The sequence below is a fragment of the Phocoena phocoena genome, chromosome 5 (assembly GCF_963924675.1).
Source record: "Phocoena phocoena chromosome 5, mPhoPho1.1, whole genome shotgun sequence".
In the NCBI taxonomy this organism is placed as follows: Eukaryota; Metazoa; Chordata; class Mammalia; order Artiodactyla; family Phocoenidae; genus Phocoena; species Phocoena phocoena.
Genome location: NC_089223.1, coordinates 34054172 through 34075486, shown reverse-complemented (window position 1 = coordinate 34075486; position 21315 = coordinate 34054172). Strand labels below are relative to the sequence as shown.

Sequence of the window (21315 nt, the reverse complement as noted above, 5' to 3'; positions counted from 1 at the left end):
TCCAATCCAAGAACATGGTATATCTCTCCTTCTGTTTGTATCATCTTTAATTTCTTTCATAAGTATATTATAGTTTGCTGCATACAGGTCTTTTGTCTCCTTAGGTAGGTTTATTCCTAGGTATTTTATTCTTTTTGTTGCAATGGTAAATGGGAGTGTTTCCTTAATTTCTCTGTCAGATTTTTCATCATTAGTGTATAAGAATTCAAGAGATTTCTGTGCATTAACTTTGTATCCTGCAACTTTACCAAATTCATTGATTAGCTCTAGTTTCTCATACAGTCTTTAGGCTTCCCTATGTATAGTATCATGTCATCTGCAAACAGTGACACCTTTACTTCTTCTTTTCTGATTTGGATTCCTTTTATTTCTTTTTCTTCTCTGATTTAGCTGTGGCTAAAACCTCCAAGGCTATGTTGAATAATAGTGGTGAGAGTAGACAACCTTGTCTTGTTCCTGATCTTAGTGGAAAGGCTTTCAATTTTTCACAATTAAGCATGAGGTTGGCTGTGAGTTTGTCATATATGGCCTTTATTATGTTGAGGTAAGTTCCCTCTAAGCCTACTTTCTGGAGTGTTTTTATCATAAATAGGTGTTGAATTTTGTCGAAAGCTTTCTCTGCATCTACTGAGATGATCATATGGTTTTTATCCTTCAGTTTGTTAATATGGTGTATCACATTGATTGATTTGCATGTATTGAAGAATCCTTGCATTCCTGGGGAAAACCCCACTTGATCATGGTGTATGATCCTTTTAATGTGCTGTTGGATTCTGCTTGCTAGTATTTTGCTGAGGACTTTTGCATCTATGTTCATCAGTGATATTGGCCTGTAGTTTTCTTTCTTTGTGACATCTTTTTCTGGTTTTGGTATCAGGGTGATGCTGGCCTCATAGAATACGTTTGGAAATGTTCCTCCCTCTGCTATATTTTGGAGGAGTTTGAGAAGGATAGGTCTTAGCTCTTCTCTAAATGTTTGATAGAATTCACCTGTGAAGCCATTTGGTCCTGGGCTTTCATTTGTTGGAAGATTTTTAATCACAGTCTCAGGTTCAGTGCTTGTGATTGGTATGTTTATACTTTCTGTTTCTTCCTGGTTCAGTTGTGGAAGGTTGTGCTTTTCTAAGTATTTGTCCATTTCTTCCAGATTGTCCATTTTATTGGCATGTTGTTGCTTGTAGTAATTTCTCATGATCCTTTGTAATTCTGCGGTGTCAGTTGTTGCTTCTCGTTTTTCATTTCCAATTCTATTGATTTGAATCTTCTGTCTTTTTTTCTTGATGAGTCTGGCTAATGGTTTATCAATTTTGTTTATCTTCTCAAAGAACTAGCTTTTAGTTTTATTGATCTTTGCTATTGTTCCCTTCATTTCTTTTTCATTTATTTCTGATCTGAGCTTTATGATTTCTTTCCTTCTGCTAACTTTGGGGTACTTTTTGTTTTTCTTTATCTAATTGCTTTAGGTGTAAGCTTAGATTGTTTATTTGAGATGTTTCTTGCTTCATGACGTAGGATTGTATTGCTATAAATTTCCCTCTTAAAACTGCTTTTGCTGCATCCCATAAGTTTTAGTTCATCATGTTTTCATTGTCATTTGTTTCTAGGTATTTTTTGATTTCCTCTTTGATTTCTTCCATGTTCCCTTAGTTATTATGTAGTGTATTGTTTAACCTCCATGTGTTTATATGTTTTACAGATTTTTTCCTGTAATTGATATCTAGTCTCATAGTGCTGTGGTTGGAAAAGATACTTGATATGATTTTATTTTTCTTAAATTTACCAAGGCTTGATTTGTGACCCAAGATATGATCTATCCTGGAGAATGTTCCATGAGCACTCGAGAAAAATATGTATTCTGTTGTTTTTGGATGGAATGTCCTATAAATATCAATTAAATCCATCTTGTTTAATGTATCATTTAAAGCCTTTGTTTCCTTATTTATATTCATTTTGGATGATCTGTCCATTTGTGTAAGTGGGTTGTTAAAGTCCCCTATGATTATGTTACTGTCAATTTCCCCTTTTATGCCTGTTAGCATTTGCCTTATGTATTGAGGTGCTCCTATGTTGGGTGCATAAATATTTACAATTGTTATATCTTCTTCTTGGACTGATTCCTTGATCATTATGTAGAGTCCTTCTTTGCCTCTTGTAAGAGTCTTTATTTTTAAGTCTATTTTGTCTGATATGAGAATTGCTACTCTAGCTTTCTTTTGATTTCCAGTTGCATGGACTATCTTTTTCGATTCCCTCACTTTCAGTCTGTATGTGTCCCTGGGTCTGAAGTGAATCTCTCATATGCAGCATATATATGGGTCTTGTTTTTGTATCTATTCAGCCAGTCTACATCTTTTGGTTGGAGCATTTAACCCATTTACATTTAAGGTAATTATCCATATGTATGTTCCCATTACCATTTTCTTAATTGTTTTGGGTTTTTTATTGTAGGTTTTTTCCTTCTCTTGTGTTTCCTACCCAGAGAAGTTCCTTTACATTTGTTGTAAAGCTGGTTTGGTGGTGCTGAATTCTCTTAGCTTTTGCTTGTCTGTAAAGGTTTTAATTTCTCCCTTGAATCTGAATGAGATCCTTGCTGAGTAGAGTAACTTTAGTTGTAGGTATTTCCCTTTCATCACTTTAAATATGTCTTGCCGCTCCCTTCTGGCTTGCAGAGTTTCTGCTGAAAGATCAACTGTTAACCTCATTGGGATTCCCTTGTGTGTTATTTGTTGTTTTTCCCTTGCTGATTTTAATTTTTTTCTTTGAATTTAATTTTTGTTAGTTTGATTAATATGTGTCTTGGTGTGTTTCTCCTTGGATTTATCCTGTATGGGACTCTCTGCACTTCCTGGACTTGATTGACTATTTCCTTTCCCATATTAGAGAAAATTTCAACTATAATCTCTTCAAATATTTTTTCAGTCCCTTTCTTTTTCTCTTCTTATTCTGGGGTCCCTATAATTCGAATGTTGGTGTGTTTAATGTTGTCCCAGATGTCTCTGAGACTGTCCTCAATTCTTTTCATTCTTTTTTCTTTATTCTGCTCTGTGGCAATTATTTCCACTATTTTATCTTCCAGGTCACTTATCCATTCTTCTGCTTCAGTTATTCTTCTATTGATTCCTTCTAGAGTATTTTTAATTTCATTTTTCTGTTGTTCTTTATTGTTTGCTCTTTAGTTCTTCTAGTTCCTTGTTAAATGTTTACTGTATTTTCTCCATTCCATTTCCATGATTTTGCATATCTTTAATAACAGTACTCTGAGTTCTTTTTCAGGTAGACTGCCTATTTCCTCTTAATTTGTTTGGTCTGGTGAGTTTTTACTTTGCTCCTTCATCTGTTGTATATTCGAAGATAATTACTGTTTACTATATAGAATAGTCAGTGTGGATGAACAGTGAAAACATAGCCCACAGTGACTGGAGCAAGCTCCTCTGCTGGGGACCCCATCCCTACCCTGTGGACCAGGCTGGCAACCTCTACCCGTCCCTGGATCCCCGAGCCTTTTGCATAATGCTGAAGTGGGGCAAGCTGCAGGCAGTGAAGTCCCTTGACTCAAAGTAAAGACTTGGGTGAGCACTGGGGGTATGGCGGCGGTGGAGAGGTTGGGCAGGCCCCTACAGGCTAGGTGGGGGAGCAGCAGAAGTGGAGGAAGCCAGGAGCTAGGGAGATGTTGTCTATTTTTGTTTTCTGAAAAGGGGCACACAGGGACCTGCAGGCAGTCAGGCAGCAGCTGAGGTGGGTCATGCGCTGACATCTTTCTCATCACCTGGCTTGGAGGCTTCCAGCAAAGGGTCCCTGGGACTCGTCTCCTCCTCCTCCTTGGCCTCGTTGGACTTGGAGTTGGGGACCCAGAGACTGGAGTTGATGCAATGATGCATGTGGTACTTGATGTCGGTGGGATCCATCTTGCTGACAGCATCTTGCAGAATCTGCACATCATTCACCTCAAAGCATTTCTGGAGTTCCTCAGGGAGGGACTCGTATACCTCAATGGGGTCCAGGCTGCTCGACCAAGCTGCTGCTTGCACTCCTCTTCCTCGTACTCCTTCATGACCTTCTTGATGTGCAGCTTGGCCTGGCCCCGCACGCAGTCTTTGAAGGCTTCCAGCTCGTCATTGAAGCCCTCCATGTACTGACGGTTGGCAGTCTTGAGTCTTGATCTTGGTGAAGAACTGCCAGAAGCAGGCACGAGGGTCCACCTTCAGGCTCTTGGCCAGTTCCAGGATGAACTGCATGACAATGGTCTGGTGGGCCACCTGCTCCATCAGTGCACATTTCTCCTCCGCCTTTAGATCAAAGCACCAAATAACCAGGTAGTTGGCACACCAGGTGGACGTTGTCCAACAGGTACTTCTGGCTGTCATCCCAGCAGCGGAGCATGCTGAAGTGCTTGATCTGTTTCTCATACTTTTCCATGAAGATTTTGTGTTTCTGCTCCCTCACCTCCTCCAACTCCACCTCCGCCTGCTCAGGCTTGGTATTGACCATGCTCTTGCTGAAGCCGTCCTTGCTGAGCGTGTCCATGTTCCAGGGCATGCTCTTCTCTTTCTTGCGCATCTCCTCTAGCTTCTGCTCCCAGCTTCACTCCTCCTTGCGCAGCTGCTGTGCCTTAGCTTGTAACCGTTACAGCTGCCCTCACCCTTGGCCACCTCCAGCCCCTTCAGCTTCCACTGGCACTCGGACACCTGTCTTCTCATTTTGCTTAACTTACTGTGTTTGGGGTCTCCTTTTTGCCGGCTGCAGGTTCGTAGTTCCCATTGTTTTTGGTGTCTGCCCCCCAGTGGGTAAGGTTGGTTCAATGGGTTGTGTAGGCTTCCTGGTGGAGGGGACTGGTGCCTGTGTTCTGGTGGATGAGGCTGGATCTTGTCTTTCTGGTGGGCAGGACCATGTCCGGTGGTGTATTTTGGGATGTCTGTGACCTTATGATTTTAGGCAGCCACTCTGCTAATGGGTGAGAATGTGTTCCTGTCTTGCTGGTTGTTTGGCATGGGGTGTCCAGCATGGGAGCTTGCTGGTCATTGAGTGGAGCTGGGTCTTAGCATTGAGACGGAGATCTCTGGGAGACCTCTCGCCAATTGAAATTACATAGGGCCAAGTTGGCTCTGGTGGCTTAATGTCCTGAATTTGGCTCTCCCACCTCAGAAGTTCAGGCCTGACACCCGGCCAGAGCACCAAGACCCTGTCAGCCACGTGGCCATGGACGTAGGGAGTTTCTTGCATTTTGGGAAGTCTGAGGTCTTCTACCAGTGTTAAGTCGGTGTTCTGTAGGAGTTGTTCCACATGTAGATGTATCTTTGATGTATTTTTGGGGAGAAAGGTGATCTCCATGTCTCACTCCTCTGTCATCTTTTTTTTTTTTTTTTTGTGGTACGCGGGCCTCTCACTGTTGTGGCCTCTCCCATTGCGGAGCACAGGCTCCAAACGCGCAGGCTCAGTGGCCTTGGCTCACGGGCCTAGCCACTTTGCGGCACGTGGGATCCTCCCGGACCAGGGCATGAACCCGTGTCCCCTGCATCAGCAGGCGGACTCTCAACCACTGTGCCACCAAGGAAGCCCTCCTCTGTCTCTTGAAGGTCCTCCCCTGTCACCCTCAAACTCCACGGTCAGTGAGAAAAGCAATGAGCAATGAAGGGCTCAGTGTGGGTACTGTCAATACTGAATATTATTATCATAAGTCCTAAACTTTTCATACCTTTTGTAGACACTATACATTTGGAAAACATGGTCATAAATGAAGAGCAGAGAATTCATGGAAGGTTCCTACAGAAAACAGGCACTGAGGATGTGAGGACGATCTGACCACAGCAGCTGTCTCTCCTTTAATGGCCAGGGGTGATTTGGTTGATCTGAATATATATATACATATATATTAGATAGCATGTAAGTTTTTTTGTTTATTTTACCAGAGAAAGCAGTTTTAAAATGAAACCAAGAAACTGGTAAAAAAGATAATCAAAGGTGGCTCCTCTTTTATGTGCTTACTCTCCATGGCCTGCTTGTCCGTCCATCTATGACCCCCGGCATGAGAATGCAAACAGACATTCCATTGAAGGGATTTCAAGGAAGGGAAGAAGTAACACACAGAATGTTATTATGTTTGTAGGGTGAGTGGGAGAGTTTCTGCTGTTAAAGAATTCTGCCTCTGGGGCTTCCCTGGTGACGCAGTGGTTGAGAGCCCGCCTGCCGATGCAGGGGACACGGGTTTGTGCCCCGGTCTGGGAAGATCCCACATGCCGCGGAGCGGCTGGGCCTATGAGGCATGGCCGCTGAGCCTGCGCGTCCGGAGCCTGTGCTCCGCAACGGGAAAGGCCACAACAGTGAGAGGTCCGTGTACCGCAAAAAAAAAAAAAAATAGAATTCTGCCCTTGGCCCTAGGCACACTGCCTGTTTAGGTGCAGGTGGGAGCTTGCACTCTCACTCTCATAGTTTCTGCCTCGCAAGGCTTCCTCTCCTCATTCCCTGACCTCCTTTCTCCTTGTTGCTCTCTCTTGTCTGCCACGAGGATTATAGTCATGGTCACCCAGTACCACCTGGAGCCATCAGTCAGGCAATAGATTTTCCCAGAGTCAGATGATACAAAACTTACATAAAATCACATGTACCTACTTTGCTTTTCTATACGGAAAGCTTTTCCATTCATTAAAAATAAATTGTGGGAATGTAAATTGATACAATCAATATGGAGAACAGTATGGAGGTTCCTTAAAAAACTAAAAATAGAACTACCCAGCAATCCCACTACTGGGCATATACCCTGAGAAAACCATAATTCAAAAAAAGTCATGTACCACAATGTTCATTGCAGCACTATTTACAATAGACAGGACATGGAAGCAACCTAAGTGTCCATCGACAGATGAATGGATAAAGAAGATGTGGCACATATATACAATGGAATATTACTCAGCCATAAAAAACAAACAAAATAGTTATTTAGTGAGGTGGATGGACCTAGAGTCTGTCATACAAAGTGAAGTAAGTCAGAAAGAGAAAAACAAATACCGCATGCTAACACATATATATGGAATATTAGAAAAATGGTATTGGTGAACCTAGTGGCAGGGCAGGAATAAAGACGTAGACATAGAGAGTGGACTTGAGAACACGGGGAAGGGGGAAGGGTAAGCTGGGACGAAGTGAGAGAGTGCCATTGACATACATACACTACCAAATGTAAAATGGCTAGTGGAAAGCGGCCGCATAGCACAGGTAGATCAGCTCGGTGCTTTGTGACCACCTAGAGGGGTGGGATAGGGAGGGTGGGAGGGAGGGAGATGCAAGAGGGAAGAGATATGGGGACATATGTATAACTGATTCACTTTGTTATAAAGCAGAAACTAACACACCATTATTGTAAAGCAATTGTACTCCAATAAAGGTGTTATACTCCAATAAAGGTGTTAAAAAAAAAAAAGAAAATATATGGATCGTTCCCTCAGGACCTCAACTGGTAAACACTGTCTGCACATTTACATCACATTCTCATTTTACAGTAGATAATAAAAATAAAGTTAGCTGTTTCCAGCCCTGCTCTGATCCTCTGTGAGAAGTAGAAACTGTCAGAGATGAAACAGTAACACATAAGCAACCCTGGCATCTTTCAGTCCCTTATAGGAAATTCTGAGGTATGGAAAGAAAACAACTGAAAAATCAATGGTCTAGTTCATATTTTAAATAACGAAGAAGGCTGAAGTAGACTCTTCCATATCATCACCCTATCATATATAAACTACCCAGGCGTGTCCCCACACAAATCTCTGGCTAAATCTGCAAGGGGCAGTACCGTCTCCTCGAAGACTCCCACCCCTCGTTCCAGAAAGCCTAGATTTATACCAGAGGGAAAAATTTAATTAAAGGATTAAAATAAAAGTCATTAATGCCTGCTGAATTAAATGTGGACACCAGGTGCTATTGAAAGAAGAGCCTTCTCTGTTATCTTTGCAGGATGCATTGTTAAGAGACATCTAGAGATGCTCGCAAATAAGGCATTGACCTCTTTGGGATGCAGCAGCATTCAGGTTAGTGACATGGATGAAGTGACCAAAAGATGTGAGGTCTGTGGTGTATTTCAATAGGAAGAAGGGAAAATATATCAGAAAACAAACCCATAAAGAGGCACTTAACACAGTCCCCAAGATATATGATCTGTTAACAGAAGAACAGACCTTTAAAAACTGTTCTAGAGATGGTTTGGAGTATTCTCAGCTGCGTTTTGGCAAATTATGTGTACAAAATTGCATAGGAAGTCATTTAAAAAAATCATTCTTGGGTTCCACCCTCAGATACTGTGATGTAATTGGAATGGGGTATAGCCTGGACATTAGGATTTTTTAAAAGTTTCCCAAATGATTCTAATGTGCACTAAGGTTCAAGCACCAGTGGAAATCATTATATTAGACCATACAGGGTTTTGTTTCTATTCAACCAACATAGCATTTACCAACCCATTCTATAATTATATTTTCATTAAAAGCAAAAATTACAATCACTTATCAATTAAATATAGTGGAATGGGAACTTGCAGTGTAGAAGACCTGGGCCCGCAGCTCTGCCAGTGTATTTACACAGGCTTAAATCTCCCAGATTTGTCTGGATCTGGGCTTCATCAACTATAATATGAAAAGAAGATTCGCGACCAACAGATTTGTTCTCCTAGCACTGTGAAGTATTGTCTCATTTAAACTACACTCAGTTTTGTGGCTGTTTACTGTTTATTACAGATGAGAAGACAGACTCAGAATATTCCAGCTCATATAACTACTAAGTGTGAAAATGAGGGCTTGAAACCTGGCTTTGCTGCCCCCAGGTGGGACAGTCAGATTCATCCCACCAACATCTTGATGCTCTCAAGAGGCCCCAAGAGCCTTAAAATTCTGTAAAACTATCAGCTACAAATATGATCAACACTACCAGTTGCTCAAGGAATGTATCATACTGGGGTAAAGGATAGAAAGCAGTGGCACATTTTATTGTTTTTCAAGAAGGGTAAGTGTTAAACACTACCAAGTGTTAAACACTACCAAAAAAATTCTTCTTCTTAACGGGATTTAACCTCTCCTTATACCCAAGGGCTTAAAAAATGCATGAGACCCAATTGCACAATGTGACTCAGCAAGAAAAGCCACCAAACAAATTAATAACAAAATCCAGGTCAAAAGAAATAAGAAGAGATAACAATCCTGAAAGATGCCTAAGATAAAAAGCTAGTGAGATCCACTAATGTGCAAAACTTATCTTCAATGAAAATTTCGTAATTTTATATTTTCTGAAATACTGATATAAAACTAATTAATATAAGAGAAAAAATTTTCTTAGAGAAATTTAATTAATATAAGAGAACCTAATTAATTATAATTAATTAATTATATTTAATTAATATAAGAGAAAAATATATTAGAAAGATGACTAGAAAATAGAAGACCATGGGAATTATCTGAGCATCATAATAAACAGTTATAATATTTTCATTATACATATTGGATAGATCATTTTTCTCAAAGGAAACACAAACCAAAATATTTGGTCTAAGATCTGAGTATAAAAGGTTTTTAACAAAGCAAAGTAAAAAATAGATATACTTTTCATGCTGAATCTCATTTTAAGTAACTACCAACATCATTAAACACTTCTGCCTAATAATAAATAGTCAATTCCTTGTGAATCTTGCAGGGAACTGGTGAAACTTATAGGAGGATACAGAAAAATAAAGGGTACACTGGGAAATAATCATCAGGTAAATGCATTATTTCCCTTATGTCTAATCTGTCTCACAGAAACTACTCAGACCTCTTCATGGCAATTCATTATTCATTCATTCACCTGACAAAAATTTATGGAGTGCCTAAAAAGCAATTCTGTTAAGTAAGCACTGAGGTTACAAGTGCAAACAATGACACTCATGCACCTCTCAGTCTGGTAGGGAGGAGGAACATTAATCACCCAAAAGAGTAAGCACATAATTATACACTGATGTAACTGCAGTGAAAGTCGGTAAGACAGTCCTAGGACAGCATATAACAAATCATCCTCAGGTAATCTCTTGGGTCAAAGAAAGATAACTAAAGAGTGATGAGATCTCTTTGAAGAGAAACTCAGGTCTAAATATACAATCCAGGAGGGAAAATATCCTGGCAGAGGTAAGCAGCCAATGCAAAGGCCCTGAGGCAGGAGGAAACCTGGTGTGTTCCAGAGCAGGGAGCCAGGAAGAGATTAGGCAGAGGCCAGATCAGATGGGAACTTTGATCAGGCATTGGGACCTTTTTTTTTTTTTTTTAATGTTGAGCCTTCTTTTAATTAATTTATTTTTATTTTTGGCTCTGTTGGGTCTTCGTTTCTGTGCAAGGGCTTTCTCTAGTTGTGGCAAGCGGGGGCCACTCTTCATCGCGGTGCATGGGCCTCTCACTGTCGTGGCCTCTCTTGTTGTGGAGCACAGGCTCCAGACGCGCAGGCTCAGTAGTTGTGGCTCACGGGCCTAGTTGCTCTGCGGTACGTGGGATCTTCCCAGACCAGGACTCAAACCCGTGTCCCCTGCATTAGCAGGCAGATTCTCAATCACTGCGCCACCAGGGAAGCCCAGGCATTGGGACTTTTAAGAGCTTCCTGGGTTATTCTAATGCACAGCACATTTCTAGAACCAGTGAGAGCCATACCATATTAGACCATACTTTTTTTCTTTTCAACCAAGTTAGCATGTATCAACTTAATCTACAACTTTATTTTCATAAACAAAAATCCCACAAATCACATGTTAATTAAGTGTAGTGGAATATATGGTCATTGGAACTTGGAGTCTAAAATCCTGGGCCCCTAGATGGTGGTAGGAGCAGAATAGTACAAGATCTGTGGTTTGTGAAGATTGCTGGCTTCAGTGTGGAGGATGACTGGGAGGGTCAGAGATGTGGAGCCCAGCTAGGAAGCGACAGTGTCAGTCTAAGGAAAGAGATGACGGTATGGGCATCGTTGCATCTTGCCTTTCTTATCTGTAAAACACAGGGAGTGGGACAGAACAATCCCTAAGGACCCTTTCAGCTTAAGAGCAGACACAAAAGGAGATGCTGTGATTGGAGAAGGCTATCTTATAGTCCAGGACACATCCCCAAAACAGGAAATGACAGCTTGGGGTGCTCGGAAGGTAGACTTCCTCTCTATCGTTCCCACCAGCATTAAATATGCTAAAACTAATTTTTTTAATGCCTTGACCCTATATCTTCCTCTATCTACTGACACTTTTTCTCAGCTCCCCATGACAGCAAACTGTATGAAATAGAGCCTCCACCATAATTACAAGCTGATGGACACCATATTAACTGGAGTTTGTGGAAAGAGTATATTTGGCTAGAAAAGAAAACATCCTTGGTTTAAAGCCTTAGTAAAGACAAAAATAAAAGTCTTAAGACTATTTTGGATTATAAATTTTGCCATTATCCAAAATTATATACATAGACATTTTATTCACAATAAATTCCTTATTTAACTCTGTTCTCCCTTCTTTATGCAACATCCACAATAGGGCTTTGCAGATAAGGAGTGTACAGAACAGATGTGCTCCACAAATGAATAAGCAGGACTATTTACAGATTTTTTTTCCCCTTGGAGTGTCTCTTTCCCTTGGGAAATTTGGTTTTGATTTTATATATATTTTTTTTTTTTTTTTTTTTTTTTTTGCTATACGTGGGCCTCTCACTGTTGTGGCCTCTCCCGTTGCAGAGCACAGGCTCTGCACACACAGGCTCAGTGGCCATGGCTCACAGGCCAAGCTGCTCCGCGGCATGTGGGATCTTCCTGGACCGGGGCACGAACCCGTGTCCCCTGCATCGGCAGGTGGACTCTCAATCGCTGCGCCACCAGGGAAGCCTGGTTTTGATTTTTTGAGGGATGTTATTACTCTGTGGACTGATCAGCAGCTGATCAATGTATATTTACTGCCACAAGACATGACTTGGGACATGGCTCTGATTCACTATTGAACACCTACTATGCGCAGACACTATTCTAGGCTCTGGGAAGTAAATGCAGATTAAGTCTGACTTCACTGAGCTTGCATTCTAATGAGGAAGAAAGACAACGATAAATAAATACAGAATTACATCAAATAACATCAGATAGAAATAAGAGTCGGGGGGGTAAAAAAGTAAAATCTTATATGGTTTTAGGGTTAACACTGCTCCATTATGTATAACATTCACTTTAAAAGGCATTTCAGAGGCTGGAGAGATCAGTCAGGTCTGTGATAGCAGGAGAATTCCTCTAAGGAAAAGGCATGAAAGGACGGGATGCAAAAATAAAAAAGGTGAGGAAGGTCAAGAGATAGTGACCATCAGGGAGAACTGCTTTAAATGGGCTGGTCAGGGAGTTTCCTGGTGGTCCAGCGGTAAAGAATCCGTCTTCCAATGCAGAGCACATGGGTTTGATCCCTGGTCTGGGAACTGGGATCCCACATGCTGCGGAGCAACTAAGCCTGTGCGCCACAACTACTGAGCTTGCACACCACAACCAAGAGAGCCCACGTGCTGCAAACTACAGAGCCCACATGCTCTGGAGCCCATGCGCCACAACAAAGAGCCCCTGCCACAATGAAAGACCCCACACGCCTCAACAGAGCCCCCGCATGCCACAGATAAGACCCAAGGCAGACCCCCTAAAAAAGAAAATAAATAAATAGTTGGTGTGGTCAGTTCATCAAAGACCTGAGTGGGGTGAGGGGGCAGATCATGTGAGAATCTGGGGATAAGAATTCAAGTCTCTGGCAACAGCAGGTACAAAGGCCCTGGTGGGTGCACCTTTGCACCTTCAAGAAATATCTTTGTGTTTACAGAGAATATTGACGGGGCCCGCAGGGATGGAGAATTTGAAAGGTTAGAGCGGCTATTAGAGATCAGACTAGTAAGGATATGCTTATAGCAAAATTTTCAATTTTATTTTAGAGGATTGAAAGGAAGATGAAACTTTTCATTTCTTTAGAATCACAGTGGCTGCAGTTTGCAAAACAGGTTTTAGAGGCAACAAGGAGACTAATTAAGAGGCTATTAACAGTCTCCAGGCAAGAGACGATGGTGGTCCAGATGCTACTCATGGCAACATATATAACATTTTGTGCAGGATATATTGTAAAAGTAGAGTCAAAGTACTATCTGGATGTTGAGTGTGAGAGAAATAGAGGATTCAAGAAAGACTTCAATATTTATGAAATGAAAGCCTTATCAGGGACAGAGATAGAGATTCTGAGGTAGGTACATGGGTATAGAGTGACATATGTTATATGTCAACTTGGCTAGACCAAATAACCCAGATTTTGTCAAACATCAGTCTAAATGTCACTGTTAAGGTATTTTTCAGATGAGGTTAAATTTAAATCAGTAGGTTTTGAATAAAGCAGATGATAGATAGATAGATGATAGGTAGACAGGTGATAGATGTAGAGTAAATGAGAAAAAAAAATGAAAATACTGAAAAGATCTGGAGATTGTGACAGAGATAAACCAGGAGAATAGTATGCTTCACATGAAGAGAGTGTTTCAAGAATAAAGGATATAAACACTGTGAAGCTCTCTAGAGAGGTGAAGACTGTAGACTAACTGCTGGGTCTACCAGTGTGAAGGTCATCAGTTATCTTAACAAGAGCAGTTCACTGGAGTGGTACAGAATATGTGTTTTTGTCCCAAGTATTACTCTCATCTTTGGTTTGGTTGCAATTCCAAAACTCTATAGAGAATTGTAATGTTTAGTATGATATATTCTAAACTATATATTTTAATGTTTATTTAGGAGGCAAAGCCTTCAAATAATATTTAAATTCCACAAGACAAGCCTTGATCACAGCCAGTAACCAGTTTCAAGTTGCCAGAATTCTGTAATAATTCTTCTCACAAGATGCTAAAAATTTACAAAGCACAGTCAAATTTTATTTTCCTATTGTCTCCTAATTTATTACCAAAAAGTATTATCTCAACCAAGAGAATGAGAAGAGAAATAAATATTTAAACTACAAGATAATTTTTCAGAAAGACTTGTCAGAATGACAAATTTTAAAAATGTGTGAAGCAATTCAATTAAGGTTTTTGCCTATTTCAAGAAAACACACTAGAAACCAAGCTATACGATTTATATGATTATATGACATATGAAAAATATCTTTATCTTTATGGTTACTTATATTTTTTTTAAAAGACTCTATAGGTGATTATCACAAACCTAGAATATTACCAGTTACTTGTATACTTTTAGCATAATTTTTGTACTATATTTTTTAATATAGTTAAATAATGCATAACAATTTCAGCACCCTTTCAAATTTTTTTCTGTTTTTATTAGAATGATGCATGAAATAAAATGACCATGTTGTCAAACCACAAGAATACTTTTTTTTTCAGAAAAAAACAGTCAAAAATCAATATCCTTTTTCTTAAGGGTAAATGGAATATTAGAAAATCTTTATTCTGTGTTTTTTTTTAATTTATAGTTGAAGATATGCAAAAAAACATAATAAAGCATAGTGCAAATATATAGTCTTTTAAAATACAATAATGACACCAAAAGCAAACTTCATGAAAAAAATAATTAATAAGCTAGACTTTATTAAAATGTAAAACTATTGCTCTGCAAGAGACTTAGAAGACAAGTTACAGGCTGGGCAAAAATATTTGCAAAATAAACATCTGTAAAAGAACTTATCCAAACTATACAAAGAACTCTTAAAACTCAACAATAAGAAAACAAAAATTTCAATTAAAAATGGCTAAAAGACCTTAATAGACACCTCACCAAAGAAGATATACAGATAACAAATAAGCATATGAAATGATGCTCCACATAATATGTTATCAGGGAAATGCAAATAATTATCATCAATATATACTGATATGCATGCCTTTGGTTCTTATATCCACCTTTTTCATCACAAAAGTTATATATGTGCAACTACACAGAGGCAACTTTAATTTTTTAAATTGACATATAATATTGTATTAGTTTTAGATGTACAACAAAATGATTTAATTTACATATATTTTGTGAAATGTTTTCCATAGTAATTTTACCTAACATCCATCAACACTCATAGTTACAAATTTTTTTCCCTGTGATGAAAACTTTTAAGATCTATCTCCTAGCAACTTTAAAATAATCAGTACAGTGTTATGAACTATAGTCACCATGCTGTACATTACATCTCTAAGACTTATTTTTCTTATAACTGGAAGTTCGTACCATTTGACCATTTTCACCCACCTACCCAACCCCAATCCCCACCTCCAGCAACAACTAATCATCTGTTCTTTTTTGATTAGTTTGGTTTGGTTTTTGCATTGTTTTTTAGTTTAGATTTCACATATAAGCAAAATCATACAGTACTTGTCTTTCTCATTTGACTTATTTCACTTAGCATAATGCCCGCAAGGTCCATCCATGTTATCATAAATGGCAAGATTTCCTCCTTTTTTAATGCTAAATAATATTCAATTGTACATATTTTACATATTTTATTCATCCATTCATCCTTCATTGGACACAAGTTATTTCCATGACTTGGCTTTTTAAATAATGCTGCAATGAACATGGGTATGCAGACATTTTTTCAAGATAGTGATTTTACTTCCTTCAGATAAATATCCAGCAGTGGAATGGCTGGATCATATAGTAGTTCTATTTTTAATTTTTTGAGGAGCCTCCATGCTGTTTTCCATAGTGGCTGCACCAATTTACATTCCCACCAATAGTTCACAATGGTTACCTTTTCTCCACATCCTCACCAACACTTTTTACCTCTTGTCTTTTCATGATACCCATTCTAACAGGTGAGAGGTGACACCTTATTATGGTTTTGATTTTCATTTCCCTGATCATTAGTGATGTTAAATACATTTTCATGCACCTGTTGGCCATTTGTATGTCTTCTTTGGAAAAATGTCTATTCAGATGCTCTGCCCATTTTTTAATCAGCCTGTTTTGTTTTGTTTTGTTTTGTTTATACTACTGAATTGTGTGAGTTCTTTATATATTTTGGATATTAACCCCTTATCAAACATATGAGTTGCAAATATTTTCTCCCATTTGGTAGGTGACATTTTCATTTTGTTGATGGTTTTCTTTGCTATACAAAAGCTTTTAAGTTTAGCTAGGTCCCACTTGTTTATTTTTGGTTTTATTTCCATTACTCTAGGAGATGGATCCAAAAAGATATTGCTGAAATTTATGTCAAAGAGTGTTCCGCCTATGTTGTCCTCTAGGAGTTTTATAGTTTCCAGTCTTATGTTTAGGTCTTTAATCCATTTTTAGTTTATTTTTGTGTATGGTGTTAGAGAATGTTCTAATTTCATTCTTTTACATGTAACTGTGCAGTTTTCCCAGCACTTATTGAAGAGGCTGTCTTTTCTATTGTATATTCTTGCCTCCTTTGCCATAGATTAATTGACCATGGGTGCATGGGTTTATCTCTGGGCTCTCTATCCTGTTCCACTGATCTATATGTATGTTTTTGTGTTAGTACCATACTGTTTTGATTACTATAGCTTTGTAATATCATCTGAAGTCAGGAAGCCTGATTCCTCCAGCTCTGTTCATCTTTGTCAAGAATGTTTTGGCTATTCTTTTGTGTTTCAATACAAACTTTAAAAGTTTTTGTTCTGGTTCTGTGAAAAATGCCATTAGTAATTTGATTAGGATTGCATTAAATCTGTAAATTGCCTTGGGTAGTATAGTCATTTTGGCAATATTGATTTTTCCAATCCAAGAACACTTCTATCTGTTTGTGTCATCTTTGATTTCTTTCATCAGTGTCTTACAGTTTTCAGAGTACAGGTTTTTTGCCTCCTTAAGTAGTTTATTCCTAGTTATTTTATTATTTTTGTTATGATGGTAAATGAGATTGTTTCCTTAATTTCTCTCTTTGATACTTCATTGTTAGTGTATAGGAATGCAACAGATTTCTCAGTATTAATTTTGTATTCTGCAAATTTACTGAATTCGTTGATGAGTTCTAGTAGTTTTCTGGTAGCATCTTTCAGATTTTCTATGTATCATTTTTGTCATCTAAATAGTGACAGCATTACTTCTTCTTTTTCACTTTAGATTCCTTTTATTTCTTTTTCTTCTCTGATTGCTATGGCAAGGACTTCCAAACCTATGTTGAATAAAAGCAGCGAGAAGGACATCCTTCTCTTGTTTCTGATCTTAGAGGAAATGCTTTCACCTTTGAATATGATGTTAGCTGTGGGTTTGTCATATATGGCCTTTATTATGTTGAGATAGGTTCCCTATATGTCCACTTTCTGGAGTGTTTTCATCATAAATGGATGTTGAATTTTATCAAAAGCTTTTCCTGCATCTATTGAGATGATCATATGGGTTTTACTCCTCAACTTGTTAATATGGTGTACCACATTGATTGATTTGTGGATACTAAAAAATCCTTGCATCCCTGGGATAAATCCCACTTAAGCATGGTGTATGGTCATTTTAATGTATCACTGGATTTGATTTGTGACTGTTTTGCTGAGGATTTTTGTGTCTATGTTCATTAGTGATATTTGGCTGTAATTTTCTATTTTGTGGATCTTTGTCTGGTTTTGGTATCAGGGTGATGGTGGCCTAATAGAACCAGTTTGAAAGTGCTCCTTTCTCTGCAATTTTTTCTTCTCTGTTTGGTAGATTTTTCCTGTGAAGCCATCTGGTCCTGCACTTTTGTTTCTTGGGAGTTTTTAAATCACAGATTCAATTTCAGTACTGGTAATTGGTCTATTCAAATTTTCTATTACTTCCTGATTCAGTCTTGGAAGACTGTACCTTTCTAAGAATTTGTTTGTTTCTTCTAGATTGTCCATTTTATTGGCATATAGTTGCTTGTAGCAATCTCTTATGGTCCCTTGTATTTCTGTGGTATTCTTTGTAACTTCTTTTTCATTTCTAATTTTATTGATTTGGGACCTATCTCTTTTTTCTTGTTGAGTCTGGCTAAAAGTTTATCAATTTTGTTTATCTTTTCAAAGAATCAGCTTTTAGTTTCATTGATCTTTTCTGTTGTTTTCTTAGTCTCTATTTCATTTATTTCTGCTCTCATTTTTATGATACCTTTCCTTTTACTAACTTTGGATTCTGTTTGTTCTTCTTTCTCTAGTTGCTTTAGGTGTAATGTTACATTGTTTATTTGAGACTTTTCCTCTTTTCTGATGTAAGCTTGTATTGCTATAAACTTTCTTCTTTGAATTGCTTTTGCTGCATCCCATAGGTTTTGGATCATTGTGTTTTCATTTTCATTTGTCTCTAGGTATTTTTTAATTTCCTCTTTGATTTCTTCAGTGACCCATTTGTTGTTTAGTAGCATATTGTTTAGTATCCTAGTGTTTGTGATTTTTTGCAGTCTTTTTTTCTTGTAGCTGATTTTTAGCATTGTGGTCTGAAAAGATGCTTGATAGGATTGCAGTTTTTGTTTTTTGGTTTTTTTTTTTTAGTTTGCCAAGGCTTGCTTTGTGGCCCAGAATGTGATCTATCCTGGAGAATGTTCCATGTGCACTTGATGCATTCAGCTGCTTTCAGATGGAATACTCTATAAATATTGATTAAGTCCACTGGGTTTAATGTGTCATTTAAAACCTGTGTTTCATTATTGATTTTCTGTCTGGATGATCTGTTCATTGATGTAAGTGGGGTATTAAAGTCCCCCATTATTATTGTGCTACTGTCAGTTTCTCCTTTTATGTCTTTTAACATTTGCCTTATATTTTGCAGTGCTCCTATGCTGGGTACATATATATTTACAATTGTTCTATCTTCTTCTTGGATTCATCCTTTGTGCCCCTCCTTCTGGCCTGCAAAGTTTCTGCTAAAATGTCAGCTGATAAGCTTAGGGGGATTCCCATGTATGTTATTTGTTGCTTTTCCCTTGTTGCTTTTAATATTTTCTCTTTATCTTTAATTGTTGTCAGTTTGATTACTATGTGTCTCAGTGTGCTCCTCCTGGGGTTAATCCTGTGTGGGACTCTCTGTGCTTCCTGGACTTGGTTGACTGTTTCCTTTCCCATGTTAGGAAAGTTTTCAGCTATTGTTACTCAGCTAATGTTATCTCTTCAAGTATTTTCTCAGGCCCTTTGTCTCTCTCTTCTCTTCCAGGAACCCTATAATGTGAATGTTGGTGTGTTTGAGGTTGTCCCGGAGGTCTCTAAACTGCCCTCATTTCTTTTCATTCTTTTTTCTTTATTCTCTTCTGTGACAGTGATTTCCACCATTCTCTTCCAGCTGACTTTTCTGTTCTTCTGCCTCATTTATTCTATTATTGATTCTTCCTAGTATATTTTTTCATTTCAGTTACTGTATTCTTTAACTCTGGTTTCTTTATATTTTCTAACTCTTTGTTAAAAACTTCTTGTAACGGGCTTCTCTGGTGGCGCAGTGGTTGAGAGTCCACCTGCTGATGCAGGGGACACGGGTTCGTGCCCCGGTCCGGGAAGATCCCATATGCCTTGGAGCGGCTGGGCCCGTGAGCTGTGGCCACTGAGCCGTCGCGTCCGGAGCCTGTGGTCTGCAACGGGAGAGGCCACAACAGTGAGAGGCCCGCGTACCACCAAAAAAACAAAAACAAAAACAAAAAAAAAACAAAAAAAAAAAACTTCTTGTAACTTCTCACTCTGTGAATTCATTCTTTTCCCGAGTTCTTGTATCATCTTCACGATCATTACTTTGAATTCTTTCTCAGGTAGGTTGCCTATCTCCACTTCCCTTAGTTGTTCTTCTGGGGTTTTATCTTGTTCCTTTACCTGGAACATATTCCTCTGCTGTCTCATTTTGTCTAAATTCTAGTGTTTGTGGACTCAGTTCCACAGGTTGCAGGATTATCATTTTCTTGCATCTGTTGTCTGTCCCCTGGTGGGTAAGGCTGGTCTAGAGACTCATACAGGCTTCCTGGTGGGAGGGGCTGGTGCCTGCCCAATGGTGGGTGGAGCTGTGTCTTGACCTTCTGGTGGGTAGAGCTGTGTTGAGAGTCATGTCTATAGGTGGCTGTGGGCTCAGGAAAGGCGGTCTGTCCAGCCTGTCTGCTGATGGGTAGGGCTGTGTTCCACCCTGTTGGTTGTTTGGCCTGAGTCCTGGAGCCTACAGGCTGTTGGATGTGGCCAGGTCTTGGTGTCAAAATGTCAGCCTCCAGGAGAGCTCATGCTAATGAATACTCCCTGATACTTCTGCCACCCGTGTCCTTGTCCCCAGAGTGAGCCACAGCTGGCCCCTCCCCCTGATACCTTCCAAGGCCAATAGGTAGGTATGGCCCAGTCTCCTATGAAGTCACTGTTTTTGGTCTGGGTCCTGGTATGCCTGAGTCCTTGTGTGTGTCTTCCAAGAGTGGAGTCTCTGTTTCCCTCAGTCCTGTGGAGCTCCTTTGATCAAGACCTGCTGGCTTTCAGAGCCAAATGCTCTGGGGGCTCCTCTTCCCAGTGCAGACTCCCAGGCTGGGAAGCCTGACAAGGGGCTCAGAATTCTCGCTCCTGCAGAAGAACTTCTGTGATATAATTATTCTCCAGTTTGTGGCTTGCCCAACCAGAGGGTATGGGATTTGATTATATCACAAGTGTGCCGCTCCTGCCATCTTGTTTTGGTTTCTTCTTTATGTCTTTGAATATAGAATATCTTTTTTGGTATGTTCCAATCTTTTTTATCAATGGTTATTCAGCAGTTAGTTGTGATTTTGGTGGGCTCATGAGAGAAGGTGAGTTTAAGGTCTTTCTACTCCACCATCTTGTCCAGGAAGCCCTCTTAAACTCTTGTTTCTGATGCTTGTTCAGCCTCTCTAAACTGTGTTTTGTTTTATTTTGTTTTCCCTTTAGTATGCCTTATAATTTTCTGTTGAAATGTAGACATGACATAATGGGTAAAAGGCCTTTAGTAACATAATGGTAAAGTGGGAGGGAAAGCGTCATATGGTCTTATAATTATGTCTCAGACCTTTGGTGAATCTGTGGCCCTGAATTGTGACTTTCACCATTGCTTGTCTGCTTTTCCCCCCTAAGGTGGAACTGGATGGCTAGAGGGAGCTGGATTTGGGTATTTCTTTTCCCCAGGTAAGTTGGTCTCTGCTAAAACCCTACCAGCTTTAGCTCTGATAAAATAGTTTCACCAGAAAGCAGGCCTTGTAAAGAAAAGCAAAATGTTCTGGTATTTTCCTGAATGGTTCCTTTCCACTCTCCCTTCCAGAAACACCAGGAGATTTTTCTTCCAAATTTACTGTGAGAACCAGGTTGGACTCTTGGTCGTAGAAGTCACAAAAGTGTGGGAACGTTATGACTGTGTTCTCCTGGAGTTTTTAACTCTCAGACTTGTCCAAACTGAGCCTGCAAC

At 39.3% G+C, this 21315-nt stretch overlaps 1 pseudogene; it reads right to left on the bottom strand.

The window, feature by feature from the left end:
* Window positions 1-3740: 3740 nt before the first annotated feature.
* Window positions 3741-21315, bottom strand: part of LOC136123137 (hsp90 co-chaperone Cdc37-like) — a 61460-nt pseudogene continuing 43885 nt past the window's right edge.